The sequence below is a fragment of the Oncorhynchus mykiss genome, chromosome 22 (assembly GCF_057628025.1).
Source record: "Oncorhynchus mykiss isolate SJ-2025 chromosome 22, ASM5762802v1, whole genome shotgun sequence".
NCBI classification, from domain to species: Eukaryota; Metazoa; Chordata; class Actinopteri; order Salmoniformes; family Salmonidae; genus Oncorhynchus; species Oncorhynchus mykiss.
This window is the reverse complement of record NC_143043.1, coordinates 2434831-2454344: the sequence shown is the minus strand read 5'-3', so window position 1 is coordinate 2454344 and position 19514 is coordinate 2434831. Positions and strand designations below refer to the sequence as shown.

The 19514-nt window shown below is 39.2% G+C and overlaps 1 non-coding gene across 1 annotated transcript; it reads right to left on the bottom strand.

Moving 5' to 3' along the window:
* Positions 1-18041: 18041 nt before the first annotated feature.
* trnat-cgu (transfer RNA threonine (anticodon CGU)) lies at positions 18042-18113 on the bottom strand. Its single transcript has one exon. It is a non-coding gene; the product is annotated as a tRNA-Thr (tRNA).
* Positions 18114-19514: the final 1401 nt, after the last annotated feature.

Sequence of the window (19514 nt, the reverse complement as noted above, 5' to 3'; positions counted from 1 at the left end):
CAATTCTTAACTTAAAGACTTAAAACTCAGGATTCTGTAAGAGGCTACCTCAGTCAAGACATGTGTTTACCTATAGCTACCTGTGCCAACCGGAAGTGCCTTTAATTGGGTCACACTGTCTGTTTTGAAGGGTTAGAAAAGTCACATCTCTCCAAAACTTCATATGTGTGACTAGGTAACCCTCCTGAACTGTAAATCAGTCATTTCTCCCAACAGATCTCAAAGAAAAGCTCCCTCACACACACACAGGAAGGATGGAGTGACAAAGTGCGGTGCTTAAAGACACAGAGAGCAGGCAATGACATTACCATAATCCCTAGGCCGTGCCGAGTTCAACGAGCAAGATATGTGTTTACCTATAGCTTCCCGTGCCAACCGGAAGTGCCTTTAATTGGGTCACAGTGTCTGTTTCGAAGGGTTAAAAAGTCCCATCTTTCCAAAACTTCATATGTGTGATTAGGCAACCCTCATGAACTGTAAATCGGTCTTTCTCTAAAGAGATGTCAAAGAAAAGCTCTCTCACATACACACACACACACACACAGCAAGGATGGAGTGACACAGTGCGGTGCTTAAAGACACACAGAGTCTGCAATGGCATATCCATAATCTCTAGGCCGTGCCGAGTTCAACGAGACGCCCCGCTTGACCATAGCTCGCTCGGTCTTAGCACAGCGACCATGAGAAAAAGTAGGCCCAAAATGAAGCCTGGCACTAAATGTAATTTGCTTTTGGGTGACAGTGAGACAACCGTTAGGGTGAGAAGCACAATTCGACCTCAGGTACATTCCTGAGGTCCTCCCGATCTGTGCAAGCCTAACCTTGACCATGTGGCATTAACCCATAGCAGTAAAACAGGGGTTTTTGATCTCACAGATTACAATGACATCACTCCCCATAGGAATACATTGCCTGCTCCTCTAAAGTCAACCTGAAGCCTATGTGGGTTATGAATGCCTTATGAACCTGTCTTCGATGACAGTCCATCAGGACACTATGAGGTCTACCTGTGTTGATTCTAAGCTTCCTGGACCAACCGGAAGTGGTTAAAATCACCCTAAAAGTGTATATCCATACCTTACCTGCAGTTTGATAGAAATAGTGCATTCAACCCTGTGTGAATCACGTAAGGACTTAAAACTCAGGATTCTGTAAAAGCATACCCCAATGAGGGTATGTGTTGATTTATAGCTTCCTGTGCCAACCGGAAGTGCCATAATTGGTGTCACAGGGGCTGTTTCGAAGGGTTAAAAAAGTCAGATCTGTCCAAAACTTTATATGTGTGATTAGGCAACCCCCATGAATTGTAAATCAGTCATTTTTCCCATAAAATTTCAAAGGAAAACTAAATCACACAGACACACAACTTGGAAGGAGGGACGTTTTGGGGTGCGTAGAGACAGACAGTGCCTGCAATAGTTAGCTTTGTTCGAGCTAAAAAAGAACCGTCAGACCTAGAGTTCCGAAACTTTAGAAACCTGTTCTAGACCTCAGGTCGATAGTGCGTGGTGAGTTAGGTGGCTCTAGAAGCTTCTCAGACCGAGAAACAGCCTCGTACATTTGCAATGACTTCAATTCATTTTGACCATTACGAAAATGACGACATTTAGAAAAGTCTGAGAGACACAAGACTAGGTGCATTGAAACCGGCTCGGCCCATAGAGACGGACACCAACGTTTCTGTCCGATAGCTCATTCAAGGATCCCATAGCAAGGCATGGAAAAAAGTGGATTTTCAGCACCAATTAGGGTTTTACTCGGGCACCAAAGGACCTATCCAGACGAAACTCGGGATTCGGGGTCGTCTCAGCTAGGCCTACACATGACATCTGAACTGGACCCGCAGCTGGAACGTAACTACGTGTTTTACGTTTTTATTATGGTTTGAATAGAATGCGTTGTGAATTTTGGGCCATCTCTGTAGTATGTGATAGTTGACTACTAAACGAGTTGGAAAAAGTGGGTTTGGTGTCAGTTTGTATCAGTTTGGTGTCAGAATGATATCTAATTGACTGATGGACGGTGACTTGCTGGTGACTCTTGTCCACTTGCAATATGTTTAAGCCTAGCATTCAGCAGGCAACATTTTCACAAAAACAAGAAAAGCATTCAAATAAAATAATTTACCTTTGAAGAACTTCGGATGTTTTCAATGAGGAGACTCTCAGTTAGATAGCAAATGTTCAGTTTTTCCAAAGAGATTATTTGTGTAGAAGAAATCGGTCCGTTTTGTTCATCACGTTTGGCTAAGAGAACCCCCCGAAAATTCAGTCATTACAACGCCAAACTTTTTTCAAAATTAACTCCATAATATCGACAGAAACATGGCAAACGTTGTTTAGAATCAATCCTCAAGGTGTTTTTCACATATCTATTCGATGATAAGTCATTCTTGGCAGTTGGGTTTCTCCTCCGAAGCAAATGGAAAAATGCACGTAGCTGGAGATTACGCAATAATTGCAACGGAGGACACCTAGCGAGCACCTGGTAAATGTAGTCTCTTATGGTCAATCTTCCAATGATATTCCTACAAATACGTCACAATGCTGCAGACACCTTGGGGAAACGACAGAAAGTGTAGGCTCATTCCTTGCGCATTCACAGCCATATAAGGAGACATTGGAACACAGCGCCTTCAAAATCTGGGGCATTTCCTGTTTGAAATTTCATCTTGGTTTCGCCTGTAGCATCAGTTCTGTGGCACTCACAGATAATATCTTTGCAGTTTTGGAAACGTCAGAGTGTTTTCTTTCCAACGCTGTCCATTATATGCATAGTCGAGCATCTTTTCGTGACAAAATATCTTGTTTAAAACGGGAACGTTTTTTTATCCAAAAATTAAAAGAGCGCCCCCTATATCGAAGAAGTTAAACAGTGAGGTACCATCACCAAAGTGACATTCTGAAATCAACCCTAACGAGCGATTGAGAGGAACCAGAACCACTGCCCAGCCATCCCGAGTTCATCGGGCCAGTCAATTTCGCATTCCTGCAGCCCATTGAACCATATTGCAAATGCACAGTGACTTTGCAAAAGTGAGAAAACATAAACAAATGGACATAATGAAATCAACACAACGAGCGATGGAGAAGACCCACTATCAATGCCCGGTCTTCCTGTGTTCATCAGGCCAGTCAATTTTGCATTTCTGCAGGATTTTTGAGCATGCCAAATTCGTGATGGTACATGCCCATTGAAACATATTGCAAATGCACGTGCATTTGCAATATGATTCTATAGTGAAAAAACATCACCAAATGGACATGATGAAATCAACACAACGAGTGATGGAAAGGAACCACAATTACTGCCCAGCCATCCCGAGTTCATCAGGCCAGTCAATTTTGCATTTCTGCAGGATTTTTGAGCATGTCAAATTTCTTATGGCATTTGGCCCCAAAAAAGTGACTTTTGACTCTGACTTTTGACTTCCTATGAAATCATATTGCAAATGGACAAATCATGTTCCTTATGCACAAGTAAAAAAAAAAAATTGTACAAAAGTATATTCATACAGTAAGGAACGGCTGGGGACTGTTCTTATGCAAGAGGCAACGCGGAGTGCCTGGTTACAGCCCTTAGCCGTGGTATATTGGCCATATACCACAAACCCCCGAGGTGCCTTATTGCTTAAATATACCAGAGTTTCAGCCAATCAACATCCAGGACCCAAACTACCCAGTTTATAATGTCTGCTTTATTCCACAGATTAAGGATAGATTTGAGTTGGCCTGATGGAGAGATCTTCCAGACTGCTCCGGCCCATGGAGGATGCAGAGCATCACATAAGATCAAACATTGATAAACCAGTACTTTACCAGCGTTTTACCAATATCTTTAAAGGTGAGGTGAATATTGAATATATTTCTGACAGTCCTATATTTTAGAGGTTAGTGGGAAACAGTGAATTGGGATATATGGGCACAGTCACCCAGGAAAAAGGTTTTAAGGAATAGTTTGCCATGTCTTTGTATTATGGTCATAGGATTCTTAAAGGTTCACTACAGTCACATGATGCTCCATCTGAAATCTCCTTCCACCTGAAAAGGCCCACCTTGAAAACGAATCATTAGTTTAGAAGACAAAGTAAGAGTGACAACTGAATCTAGCCTCTTGAAACAGACAGATCAGTGCATCTCCCCCCTCCCCCCCCCAAACCCCCTGCTGCACACCTGCACCTCATTTTGATTAGCGGTGATATGTGTGGGATCACTTTTAGACAGTGTGAGGTCACTTTATAGGAGCAGTTGTTTTTGGAGAAGCTTGGCAAGTTGAATGGGGTGATCATGTGACCAGAGTGGATTATTCTCTGTAATAATTGACAAGCATAATGCAATATCTCCTAATGTTTGTATTTTTTGTCTGCTAAGGACGAGGAGTTTTTGCCACTGAATTCATATCCAAAGGAGACTTTGTTGTGGAGTACCGAGGTGAATTGCTTACACAACAGGAGAGCGAGGTACGAGCTAATCAGTACAATCATTCTGAAAAGGTGTTTATTTTCAATGGAAAGGAAGAACATGGTGGTAAGTAGGATTGATGAGAACAAAATAAACACATTACTACCTTTTGAGATCTTAAAAAAGCAACAACATTCAAATGGAGACAGACATTTTAATGGTTGGTGGCACAGTATGCACTGTAGGTCTGTCTCAGGCCAAGATCCTAATTTGACCTTGTCCCTGACCTAAACAGTGAGGAAAAATATTAGTCTTCAAACCAACTGGTTCGCTATCAGAGCATCTGCACTCCTTTTTTAAACAACGCGTTAGGGACTTTCAAATCAAATCAAAATGTATTTGTCACATACACATGGTTAGCAGATGTAAATGCTTGGGACTTTTCTGTCCCTTTTCTGAAATATAAACCCTGTGCTGCAATATCTTCATTAAACTGTGACATGTTATGTTTCTATGCAGCATTGATGCATCTGAAGAGGACTCCTCCCTTGGGAGACTCGTTAATGATGATCACAAAAGACACAATCTCAAAATGAAGGCCATACAAGCAAACGATGAGCCACACTTGTGCCTCTTCGCGACTCGAGATATTGTAGTTGGCGAAGAGTTGACTTATAGTTACGGTGATTCTGACTGGCCATGGACAACACAGGTGAGGAACTTTTTTTTTAAGATGCTAGATGAAATTACCACCCATCTTGGAAGAGCCAGGATGATGAGCAATTCACTACCCTGTCATGCAATATGTTGTAATGCAGACAGTGTCTCTTAACTACCAAGATGTAATTGATGTCTAATTGTTGTCTTGGTTCACTTATTTCAGGTCATCAAAGCTGATGTGTCGTCCAGCCCAAAACCTATGGTAAGAACTTTACTAAAGTCATAGATCAATATGAGTTTCTATTTTCACATTTACTATTTCACTTTAACAAATACACATTTATAGTCTAACATCAATTGCACTGGAATGCAGTGCACTTGTTGCATACTAAATATACAATACATTCAAATATATTAAATAAAAACATTAGCAATAAGAACTCAGTAGTTAGGCTCTTGTGGGCTCATTTAGGTAGCCCAACTAATGAGAGTATTGCGCTTCTCCTGAAAAGTTCAGTCCTGCATCTGACCAGAATAGGATGTTCAAAACTAAATGTTACACCTATGGCATTTCCTGTAAGCTTTCTTTTACAGTAAGTCCCCAGATGTATACAATGCATTAGATCACATTTTTGGCCAAACCCTGAGTTGATTTGAGGGGATTTTTCAGTGTTTTAAAAATGTTGATTATGTGTCAGCATCCAGGGGTGTGTCAGTTTCTACAAAAACAGTCTCATAGTGCGTAGATGTCTGTAACTATTTTGCCTGTTGGTCACAGGCTGGGAGCAGCACGGGCTGTGGCAGAGCAGAGCACCTGGAGCACTTAGGGGTGAAGTCCCTTGCTCAAAGGCAAAACAGCAGTAGGTAGGGCACAGGGACATTGAAGCCGGTAACCCACCGGGCTTCAATATCCCCGTATACTACCTATTGCCGTTGTGCCCATCAGCAAGGCACTTTACAACACACACATCACAGGCTGATAGCAGGACAGGGGCTCCATAAAGTGATTGTTCTCTGTAATAATTGACTAGCACAATGCAATAACTACTAATGTTTTTATTTTTGTGTCTGCTAAGGACGACAAGTTTTGTGCCAATGAATTCCTGTATACAGTAGGCCACCAGATGTAAACAATGCATTAGATCAGGGGTCGGCAACTAGGTTTGGCCTCGGGCCAAATTTTTTCTGAGCTAATAGTCGGCAGGCCAGAACATAATTTGTATAATAACAACCCAATTCATAGACCTATACAACACTACAAATGAGTATATTAAACAATTCGATGTCAATAACATAATTTCGATCTGATTCACACTGATAAAATCACCAGTCTATGGCAAGGCGATCCCCTAGGGGAACTCCCCCCCCCCCCCATTCAGCTGAAAAGGTGGCGCAGGGAATTCAAAAATATTCTTTAGAAATATTTAACTTTCATACAAGTCCAATACAGCAAATGAAAGATAAACATCTTGTTCATCTACCCATGTCCGATTTTTAAAATGTTTTACAGCGAAAACACAACATATACCAAATAACCAAATAAATAAAAAAACAGCCATTTTTCCCAGCCAAAGATAGTCACAAAAGCAGGATTAGAGATAAAATGAATCACTAACCTTTTGAAAATCTTCATCAGATGACACTCATATGACATGTTACACAATACATTTATGTTTTGTTCGATAATATGCATATTTATATCCACAAATCTCGGTTTACATTGACGCCATGTTCAGAAATGCCTCAAATATCCGGAGGAATTATAGAAAGCTACGCCAGATAACAGAAATACTCATCATAAACTTTGACTAAAGATGCATGTTCTACATATAATTAAAGATGGTTCTTAATGCAACCGCTGTGTCAGATTTTTAAAAAACGTTACGAAAAAAGCCTACCATGCAATATTCTGAGACAGCGCTCAGACGTAAATATATTTCTCCGCCATGTTGGAGTCAACAGAAATACGAAATTACATCATAAATATTCCCTTACCTTTGATGATCTTTCATCAGAATACAGTGCAAGGAGTCCTAGTTCCACAATAAATTGTTGTTTTGTTCCATAATGTCCAATACTAGTGTCCAATTAGCTGCATTTGCTAGCACTTTCAGCTCACGTGCCCAAAAGCTGATGCTGGTCCAGGAGAACTCGGATGAAAACTTCTAAAATATATATTCCAGGTTGAATAAACTGGTCAAACTAAGTAGAGAATCAATCTTCAGGATGTTATTTTCATATACAGTGCCTTGCGAAAGTATTCGGCCCCCTTGAACTTTGCGACCTTTTGCCACATTTCAGGCTTCAAACATAAAGATATAAAACTGTATTTTTTTGTGAAGAATCAACAACAAGTGGGACACAATCATGAAGTGGAACGACATTTATTGGATATTTCAAACTTTTTTAACAGATCAAAAACTGAAAAATTGGGCGTGCAAAATTATTCAGCCCCTTTTACTTTCAGTGCAGCAAATTCTCTCCAGAAGTTCAGTGAGGATCTCTGAATGATCCAATGTTGACCTAAATGACTAATGATGATAAATACAATCTACCTGTGTGTAATCAAGTCTCCGTATAAATGCACCTGCACTGTGATAGTCTCAGAGGTTTGTTAAAAGCGCAGAGAGCATCATGAAGAACAAGGAACACACCAGGCAGGTCCGAGATACTGTTGTGAAGAAGTTTAAAGCCGGATTTGGATACAAAAAGATTTCCCAAGCTTTAAACATCCCAAGGAGCACTGTGCAAGCGATAATATTGAAATGGAAGGAGTATCAGACCACTGCAAATCTACCAAGACTTGGCCGTCCCTCTAAACTTTCAGCTCATACAAGGAGAAGACTGACCAGAGATGCAGCCAAGAGGCCCATGATCACTCTGGATGAACTGCAGAGATCTACAGCTGAGGTGGGAGACTGTCCATAGGACAACAATCAGTCGTATATTGCACAAATCTGGCCTTTATGGAAGAGTGGCAAGAAGAAAGCCATTTCTTAAAGATATCCATAAAAAGTGTCGTTTAAAGTTTGCCACAAGCCACCTGGGAGACACACCAAACATGTGGAAGAAGGTGCTCTGGTCAGATGAAACCAAAATTGAACTTTTTGGCAACAATGCAAAACGTTATGTTTGGCGTAAAAGCAACACAGCTCATCACCCTGAACACACCATCCCCACTGTCAAACATGGTGGTGGCAGCATCATGGTTTGGGCCTGCTTTTCTTCAGCAGGGACAGGGAAGATAGTTAAAATTGATGGGAAGATGGATGGAGCCAAATACAGAACCATTCTGGAAGAAAACCTGATGGAGTCTGCAAAAGACCTGAGACTGGGACGGAGATTTGTCTTCCAACAAGACGATCCAAAACATAAAGCAAAATTTACAATGGAATGGTTCAAAAATAAACATATCCAGGTGTTAGAATGGCCAAGTCAAAGTCCAGACCTGAATCCAATCGAGAATCTGTGGAAAGAACTGAAAACTGCTGTTCACAAATGCTCTCCATCCAACCTCACTGAACTATATTAGCAATCTAGGACAGAGTAGGATGCAGTTCACTATTGGCACGCAATTCATCCAAAGTGAAAATACTGCCCCCTATCCCCAACAAGTTAAATTTGTATTTTTTTAATCTCTGTGTATTCTTATCATATTTCTTGTTTCAACAAAGCTGTTGCTGTTAGCAAATTATTCGATCTTAGACGTGCTTATGAATCAAAGTATGGTACTTTCAAAAGTGACCTTTCCACTCAGAGGCCTGACTGACACAGAAAAATGTATGCGTCAGCTGCTGGCTACTCGTCCAACAACAGAAGGTCACGTGCTTCCCTAAAAGCTGTCAGGGTTTAAACATCTTATCTTTTCAGAAAGTGAACAGTAAATTCCATTTTATGTCTCCTCGAATATAGAAGGCTGCAACTCAGCCTCATAGTCATAGAGACGATCCTTATGAGGGCAGAACGGCAAAGACCGGCCTTGACTGAAGGTCAGGCAGTATTATACAATATTCGGATGAGATTTGATTTACTGGGGGAGGTCGGGTAATGTAATTATGTGCACGAACACGAAACACCATATCTGTAATTTTTGTCCTGTCTAAATCTGCCATGTCAGTCATTTTTAATGAAAACCAGAATAGCCTAATGTTTTTTTGGTCTCTTGAAATGATTTGTGCGAATCGACATCAAGTTTTATTTGTCACATACGCCGAATACAACAGGTGCTTACTTACAAGCCCTTAACCAACAATGCAGTTCAAGAAATAGAGTTAAGAAAATATTTACAAAATAAAATAAGTCAGATTTTGCAGACACATCTCCCCCGCATCAGTATAGAAAGGGTCCCTAACAAACTGCTTTGGGGTGGCAGGTAGCCTAGTGGTTAGAGCGTTGAACTAGTAACCGAAAGGTTGCAAGATCAAATCCCCGAGCTGACAAGGTAACAATCTGCCCCTGAACAAGGCAGTTAACCCACTGTTCAGGGGCTGTCATTGAATAATAATTTGTTCTTAACTGACTTGCAAAGTTAAATAAAACAAATGTAAAAATCTCCTTTGTGGGGAAACTAAACTCATCAAATCTTGTTTGCTTTCAGTTTAACTGAAAACTCTTGACAGCTTGGCCAATGTTTGTTTGCCATTTTTCTGCCTTTCTGCCTTCTATTATCCAGCCTTCTATAGTTACCCACTGTAGGGAAAAGGTTTTGGTGGGGCTGATATCAGAGAAAAGAAAAGCAGTCAATCTTTCAATCATGTCAATAACTGTTTTATCCCTCCCCTGTAGTCCCAAATTAAGTCCCAAGTGATTGATGCCACTCAAAATACAAACCTCAGCTACAAACACCTCATTAAGCATTTACACTATTATGTGTTGGGTTTGTTGTGGCGGCAATTGCAGAGAAATGCAATTATCTCCTCCCTAAACTCTCATACTCTCTTGAGAGCTTTAGGCCTACCCTTACTTAGCTACCTAACATCATTATGTAAAAGTAGATCATGAAGCTCAGCAGACTATAAAACAACACATTTTGATTGGATAAAGTTTGATAGTCATAGCTGAGTCCGTTGTTTTTTAAGTCACAACTGAGTTTAGCCAAAGCATCTTCAGGCAGTGTGGTCTATCCACGGTAAAAGAGCCAATAGGCGGGCAGACAGACCCTTGCAGCTCTGATTGGCAGTAACTGGTATGTTACTGATATTGATTGACAGCACTTAAGGGGGTGATACGTTTTTGAAAAAAATGTCAAATCTTCAAAATTTTACTCTTGGGTCTTGACTTGTGTTACATATGAAAAATTACGGTGGAGCGCACTCGCCATCTATTGGATTTTTGCAGTGTTACATTTGCCATATGGCATTTGCAATCAACTTTGAATGAAACGACGTCCAATTGAGTGGTATTGTACATCGTGTATATGTTTCGTACGGTGCCAATATGATCCCATTAATTTTTCTATTTCAGGGGGGTGTTCCTTTACAGGACTGGACACTCTTGGTTGCTATAGTTGCTATAGTGCACCAAGAGATAATTTCTTGCTTACGGCCATACCGGCCTGAGTGAGCACTTCCTGTTTGTAAAGTGAGACAGGTGTTGGTGATTAAGTCGTGAGTGAGTGTTTGTTTGCTTGAAAGTGTTTGCTTGAGAGCTTTTTTGGTTATTTTCAACGTTTTTTGAAGTATCATTTAGATTTTTGCATTTGAACAAGTTTAAGTTTGCTTCGTTTTTTTCTCCCTTTGCAGTTTTGCTGCTTGGGGGATAGTTTTTGTTCTCATTTTTGTTTACTATGACGGACAACATGGCAATGACTAATGGAATGGACAAGGACAAAGAAAATGCTCAACGGAAGAAACATGGAGATGAAGGAGGACTGAAATATGGCAAAGAATTTACGGTGGCATTGGAGTTGATGGGAGAAGATAAAGTTACAACAATGGAGTTACTACGTTCGATTAAAGAGGTGTGTGGGGACGTGGTGGGATGTAGAATGAAAGGAGAAAGAAAGTACGAAATTACAATGCGAAATGGAAAAGGAAAAGATCGGTTAATGGATGGTTTAATGATTACAGATACAGGGATCATGGCGAGAGATATGATTGCCATTGGGCTAGTTGTATCTTTCATGAATCTTCCGGCATACATCGAAGACAAAGTTATACTGGATAAGCTGAGTAGCTGGGGTGTAACTGCTGTCTCAGAAATAAGGAGGGTGGCCAGGTACAGAGATTGTGGACGGGACGAGATTCTGTAAAGTAAAAGTCACTGAAACAGTACAATCGTTGCCATATTCAACAAAATTTGAGACACTGGAGGGAGAGTATTTCCGAGTAATACACGATAAGCAGGTCAGGGTTTGTCGACTGTGTATCCAGTCTGGGCACATAGTCAAGGACTGGGGACTCAAAGACTTTGGGGGGGACCTCGAGCGATGTGGGTGCCTCGGAAGGAGGTGAAGTGGAGGGGAGTGGGATGCTGACAACGATACAGGAGACACAAATGGATACAGGAAGCACAACAGGCACAGGAAAGAAGATTTTGAGTTGGTTGGATGAGATGGATTTAGAGTCCATTTCAGATTCAGATGACATGTAAAATATTGATAGAACAAGGGGAGGCTACAGGAAGAGGAAAGCGGCGGTGGAGGTGAAAAAGGACAGAAAAGGAAGCAACATGACAATAGGTAGAGGATAATGAGAAAATATAGATATTTTTAATTGATTGGAATGGTTAATTTTATGTCAATCAATGTGAATGGTTTAAGAACAATGGAAAAATTCCAAAGAATAGTAAAACTGAAGAATTCTGATATTTTATGCCTTCAAGAAACACATTGTATGTATTTTAGAAGTTAAAAAAATATGGAGAGATTTTATTTTTGTAGCAATGGCAGGGGGAATTCAAGTGGTGTTGCTATTTTATTGAGGATGTGGTAGAGAATGTGAAACATATATAATGATAATAATGGGAGGATTTTAATTCTAGATTTTGAATACATGAATATGGTTTTTAGAATTATAAATATTTACGCGCCTAATACTGAAATAGAGCGCAAAGATTTATTTTTAGAATTAGGAAAATGGTGTGAGGGAAACTGTATTGTAGTTGGGGATTTTAATGTTAAAATGGATAGACTGGATATGACAAGAGGAGCTATTTTTTAGAAGAGATGAATCTGGGGGATTTTAAAGAAGATGATGTTAGAAAAAGGAATGATTGATATGTGGAGAGGAAAATCCAGACAAAATATAATTTTCTAGAAGGCAGGTGGTTTTAGGGGATTTGAAACAAACAAGGATAGATCTGCTTTTAGTAGAAGAAAGTTTAAGGAATTTTATGAAGGATATTATGTATGTTTTTACAACTTTTAGTGATCATGCAGGTTTAACATTTTTAGTGGGCTTAGATAAGGAAAGAGCAGGGGGTGGAATATGGTGTAATAATGCAGGGTATTTAGAAGATGAGGAATATGGGAAACAACTTAAATCTTTGATAGCATGTGAAATGGAGGACAAGCAGAAAGAGAATGATAAGTGTTTATGGTGGGACAAGGTTAAGGAAAAAATAAAAGTTTTTAGTATAAGATATGGAAGGAAACTGAGGGGTAGGATGAAAATAAAATAAAATGAGTTGAGAGCTAAATTGGAAGAAGAAATGGGGAAGTGTGACAGTGAACTTAATTATAATATAGAAAAGTTTCTAGAGTTGAAAGAAACATTTAGTAAATATGAAATAGATAAGTGTAAAGGGGGCTATTATAAGAAGTTAAGCAAAGTATTTTTTGGAGGGGGAGAAATGCACTTAGTTTTTTCTTGGATTAGAGAAGAATAAACAGAGGAGAACATACACTGCTCAAAAAAATAAAGGGAACACTTAAACAACACAATGTAACTCCAAGTCAATCACACTTCTGTGAAATCAAACTGTCAACTTAGGCAGCAACACTGATTGACAATAAATTTCACATGCTGTTGTGCAAATGGAATAGACAACAGCTGGAAATTATAGGCAATTAGCAAGACACCCCCAATAAAGGAGTGGTTCTGCAGGTGGTGACCACAGACCACTTCTCAGTTCCTATGCTTCCTGGATGATGTTTTGGTCACTTTTGAATGCTGGCGGTGCTTTCAATCTAGTGGTAGCATGAGACGGAGTCTACAACCCACACAAGTGGCTCAGGTAGTGCAGCTCATACAGGATGGCACATCAATGCGAGATGTGGCAAGAAGGTCTCTCCATGTGCTCGCCAGAGTTAGCCTGACTGCCATTAGGTACCGAGATGAGATCCTCAGACCCCTTGTGAGACCATATGCTGGTGCGGTTGGCCCTGGGTTCCTCCTAATGCAAGACAATGCTAGACCTCATGTCGCTGGAGTGTGTCAGCAGTTCCTGCAAGAGGAAGGCATTGATGCTATGGACTGGCCTGCCCGTTCCCCAGACCTGAATCCAATTGAGCACATCTGGGACATCATGTCTCGCTCCATCAACCAACGCCACGCCACGTTGCACCACAGACTGTCCAGTAGTTGGCGGATGCTTTAGTCCAGGTCTGGGAGGAGATCCCTCAGGAGACCATCCGCCATCTCATCAGGAGCATGCCCAGGCGTTGTAGGGAGGTCATGGTTTTCCACTTTAATTTTGAGTGCGAATCCAAATCCAGACCTCCATGGGTTGATAAATTTGATTTCCATTGATAATTTTTGTGTGATTTTGTTGTCAGCACATTCAACTGTGTAAAGAAAAAAGTATTTAATAAGAATATTTCATTAATTCAGATCTAGGATGAGTTATTTTAGTGTTCCCTTTATTTTTTTGAGCAGTGTATATTAGAAAGATTGAAAATGTAAAGGGTGAAGTTGTCAATGTTTATGTAGAGATATTAGAAACAGTGCAGAATTTTTATAAGGATTTATTTAAGAAAGGGGAGGTGGATGAGGGGTGTGTAAAGGAGATATTGGATAGTGTGGATGTGCAAATTGATGTAGAGGATAAAGAAATGTGTGATGGGAAGATAACAGTGAATGAAGTTAAAGATGCGATTAAGGGTTTACAAGTAAATAAGAGTCCTGGAGTAGATGGGATAATTGCAGAGTTTTATAAAATATATGAATGTTTTTAGCACCTATTTTATTGGAAGTTTATCAATATATGGAGGATAATAATAGTGTTTCAGAATCTATGGTGACAGGGCTGATAACGATTTTATATAAAAATAAGGGGAGCAAATTGAAACTGGAGAATAATAGGCCAATTACTTTATTAAATTCAGATTATAAGGTATTAGCTAACATACTGGCAAATAGAATGAAGCAAGTTTTAAATTATATTATAGCACCTACACATAATTATAGTGTGCCTGGTAGAGATATTGCTGATACAATTAATACAATTAGAGATGTGATAAATAAAATAATTTTAAGCATAGATTTAAATAAAGCTTTTGATAGGGTGGAACATGATTTTATGTTTAGGGTAATGGATAAATATGGTTTTGGTAATAGAATAATAGGATGAATAAAAGTATTATATAAGGCGGCAAAAAGTAGGGTGAAGTGTAATGGGGTTTTAACTGATTCTTTTATTCTTGAGAGATCTGTGAGACAGGGGTCCCCTTTATCAGCTTTATTGTTTGTTTTATCGGTAGAACCTTTAGCAGCATTTTTAAAAAAAGATCATCTTATAAATTGTGTACAGACTCAGCGAGGACGTTTTAGTTTGATTCATCAATATGCAGATGATACCACTATAACAGTTAGAGATGAGGGAAGTGTAAAATGGGTGATGGAGTGTTTTAAAGTATATGGGCAGGCATCGGGTGCAAAGGTTAACATGGAGAAGTCAGTAGTAATGAGTAAGATTAATGAGGGGAATTTTCCTTTTAAGGTGGTAAAAGATTATTTTAAGGTGTTAGGAGTGTTTTTAGGGGTGAAGGAAATGGAAGCTAGGGATTTGACATGGAGTGGTGTAATAAATAAAGTTAAGAAGGTGGTAAATATGTGGAGGGGGAGGTCTTTGTAAAGTAATTGTAATAAATGTATTGTTGATGTCAATTTTTATTTATGTAATGAACGTTTTGGATATGCCAGAATGGGTTTTATCTGAAATGAATAAGATTTTAGTTGATTTTTTTATGGGATGGGAAGGGGGTGAAAATAGCTTTAAAACTTTGATTGCAGGTTATGAGGAGGGGGGTTTGAAGTTGGTAGATTTAAGTGTAAGGAAAACAGCAATTGGAATAAAAATGGTACGGAAATATTTATTTGGTGTATTGGATTATGGGTGGAAAATGTTTTTTTAAGAGTATTTGCAGGAGGTTGGGAGGATTGGGGACAATGGTTTATTGAGGAGTATGAAGAAGGAAATGTTAGGTAATATACCTTTGTTTTATAGAGAAGTGTTTGAGGCTTGGGGGCAGTTTTTACCAAAGATTTATTATGAATGTACTATTTTTGAAAATATTTTAAATCAGCCGATATTTTAAAATCCAAAGATAAAGTGTAATAATATGTTGTTTTGTAAATATTTTATGAGGGCTGGGATGAGGCAGATAGGTGATAGGGGTTTACCGGTTTTATATTATGAAAGTAATGGGGAGAAACATGATTTGTCAGGTTTAAAACTTAAAATGGTTTATGGAAAATGTATTTTAAAAGAGATAAAAGTCACTGCTTCGGAAAAAGTGTGGTCTAGGGTGTTTGCAAACATGTATGTGAAATCAATATGGAAGAAGGTAAATGTAAAATAAATCTATAGAATGTGAAGACAATGATTTTAAATTGAAACATAATAGGATTTTTACAAATGTGGTTTTACATCAAATTTATAGGGATATTAAAAGAGAATGTGATATTTGTGGTACGGGGGTGGAACATTTTATGCACTTTTTTGTTGAATGTAGTAGGTTAAAAGATTTTCACGAGTTTTTAAAAGGGCTTTAAGTAAAACATTGGGGAGAAGAGATGTTTACTGGAGTGGAGGTTGTTTCTTTTTGGTTTAAATGGGAAAAGTAAAGTTTTAAATTTTAATTTGGTGAATTTTGTCCTTAGTCATGCTAGATATGCAATAAGATTAAGGAATTTAGGTCATTATGAAGGGGAAATTGTGAGTGTGGAGTTTTTTTTAGGAGTATTTTAGAGAAAGATAGAGATAATATATAGATACGGTGGAGGAAACTGTGTGGGTGAGTACTTTAATTGAAATTCTATCAAATGGAAAACTTGTTATTCATTAATTGGTTTTAGTGGATAATTGTTTTACTTTTTCTTTTTCTGATTTTGTTAAAGGGTGAATTGTTCATATTTTATTGTTGTCTGAATGTTGTAAATATTGTGTGTTTTTTATATAATAAAAATACATTTTTTAAATGTGCCCGATCTCGGAAGCTAAGCAGGGTCGGTCGGGCCTGGTTAGTACTTGGATGGGAGACCGCCTGGGAATACCAGGTGCTGTAAGCGTTTTGCTCCAGCAGAGGGTCCTCTTGTGTCATGCGTGGAGCAACTGCCTTTTATTTATCACCCTAATAATGTTGTGTCTTTTTATTGGACTAAAGGCAGTTTGTTAGTGCTTACCTGCCATGCCCTGATCAAATCCAATAATGGACAGTGCGTTTCCCACAAAATCTAGGCAGTGCATTCAGCATTTGTTTTTAGGCTAGGATACTGTCAATGTCTGTAGTCCATTAGGGCCCTGTAAAATCCCCTTCAATGTTTTGAAACCCTAAATATGTTTAGAACTACAAATTAACTTTCTTCTGTCGATTCTTCTTTTTTTTAATGTCACAATTCCAGCCCTCCTTTGTTGGCTTGGGGCCAACAAAAGTGACCCAAAAGAGACACTCTGGCGGAGCAACTTAGTTTTTAATTCTATTTTAAATTGTATTTTTTAGTTTTTCAGTTTAGTTTTCTTAATTTGGTTTGGTTTTTAACCACTTAGGAGCCTACAACAAGTCACAGTAAAACATTAACATTTTTAAACATAACATAAAAAATAAAAAAATTCATTAACAATCTAAATGGACCAAAAAGATACAATAGAAAAAACTTTCAATGGCAATGTAAGCCAGGGCGGGATTCATTTGTAGTCTGGACGGGGAGGGGTGAACATCTCCCTGACTGCAGCTGGAAGGGACTGCTGCAAGAGGACTAGGCCGCCTGTCAATAACAAAATTGAAGGGAAAAAAATAAAAAAGGCAATAAATAGGCCATAGTAGCGAAGTAATCACAATTTAGCAAATGAACACTGGAGTGATAGATGAGCAGATTATGATGTGCAAGTAGAAATACTGGTGTGCAAAAGTGCAGAAAGTAAATAAAAACAATATGGCAATGAGGTAGGTAGATTGGGTGGGCTATTTACAGATGGGCATATCCTGCTCTGACTGCAGCTGGAAGGGACTGCTGCGCGAGGACTAGGCCGCCTGTGAATGCTTTGATAAGGCGGAGCTTTACCTAGCATAGACTTACAGATGACCTGGAGCCAGTGGTTCTGGCGATGAGTTACACATGGAACAAACAAGCGCACAGTCAATAACAAAATAGCCAGTGGTTCTGGTGACGAATATGTAGCGAGGGCCAGCCGACTAGAGCATACAGGTCGCAGTGGCCATATCAAGACAATTGACCTTTTCTTTACACTGTTGTGATGAAAGTAAATTTCCATAATATCAGCTATCTACCATAAACGTCGAACAGGGATTGAACCCATGTGCTTCAGTTAACAAAAACAGATGACTTTGCACATCTATTTCATTCTTAGAATGTCAACATTGTGGAAAGTGGGAGTTGTGCAAAAGCTAATTTAACAAGTGAATACTCTCAAAAGAGAAGTTGGGGAATACTGTAGGACAGCAAACATGTAAAGTGCCTCTATCGTAGAGATACTTCCCCATAATATAATAGTTGTGTTCAAATATTGATACAACATGATTGTTCTACAAAGTCCCCCAATGAATGAACATTTCCATGGAATTTGAAGTCTTTCCTATAGAGGCACAGATGGGATTTGAACCCATGATCTTCGGTTTACGAGACAGACGCCTTACCACTTGGCCACCATGCCACTCTATGCTGTGATATATATATATATATATATATATCAACATTCTGGAAAGTAGTAGTTGTGCAAATGTGAATTTGGCACACAAACTCAGTGGAGAAAGGACCTCATACATATATAGCATGCACTCCCCCTCTGAGCTTCCATCCCATTTCATTTGCAGATAAAACGCAATATCAATACAATGTACTTTATATATACACCACTCCATTGAAACTACAATGAAATGATAGCAGCAATTCTTAAAACAGGTACGGACAGGGATCGAAAACATGAACTTCAGTTTTTGAAAATGATGCCATAAAAGTTGGCAACCATTCCACTTCTGTTCTATACATGTACTGACAGGGATTGAACACATGTTCTTCAGATTACTAGACCAAATGATTTAGCACATCTCTGTTTCCTGCTTAGAATTTCAACATTCCGGAAGTAGAAGTTGGGTCTTTGCAAAAAAATCATGGAGAAGCTGAGGATTGAACCCAGGACCTCATACATGCAAAGCATGCACTCTACCACTGAGCTACAACCCCTTTCTTAGGAAAAAAAAAATTGTTTCTTATTTTTTTACATTTCTCCTATATTATACCAGGTAAGCCAGTTAAGAACAAGTTCTCATACACAACTGCGACCTGGCCAAGATAAAGCAAAGCAGTGCAACACAAACAACAACACAGAGTTACACATGGAACAAACAAGTGCACAGTCAATAACAAAATAGAAGGGGAAAAAAATTAAAAAGGCAATAAATAGGCCATAGTAGCGAAGTAATCACAATTTAGCAAATGAACACTGGAGTGATAGATGAGCAGATGATGATGTGCAAGTAGAAATACTGGTGTGCAAAAGTGCATAAAGTAAATAAAAACAATCTGGCGGTGAGGTAGGTAGATTGGGTGGGCTATTTACAGATGGGCAATGTACAGCTGCAGCGATCGGTTAGCTGCTCAGATAGCTGATGTTTAAAGTTAGCAGTGTTGCCAACTCCTCAGTAAGGAAAGTAGCTATTGGCTGTCCTAAAAGACGCTAGAAGTCGCTACATGACGTCATCGCCTAATTTGCATAATTAGCCATGATCATGTAATTGTGATAGGATGCTGTAGGAGAGAGGAATAACTCCGTGGGAGAGACAAGAAGTGAGTAAAAAACACCCTAAATATGTTTAGAACTACAAATGAACTTTCTTCTGTCGATTCTTCTTTTTTTTAATGTCACAATTCCAACCCTCCTCCTTCCAAACTTCCAATGGCAATGTGAGAAAATGATGGGAACTAGTCTGGCCCTAATTCAGATTAATTGTGTTTTTTTTTTAAGTAGGCCAGGGAGGGATCAGCCAGCGGCGGCTTCCCACATGCGGGATTGATTTGCAGTCTGGACGCGGAGGGGAGGACTAGGCTGCCTGTT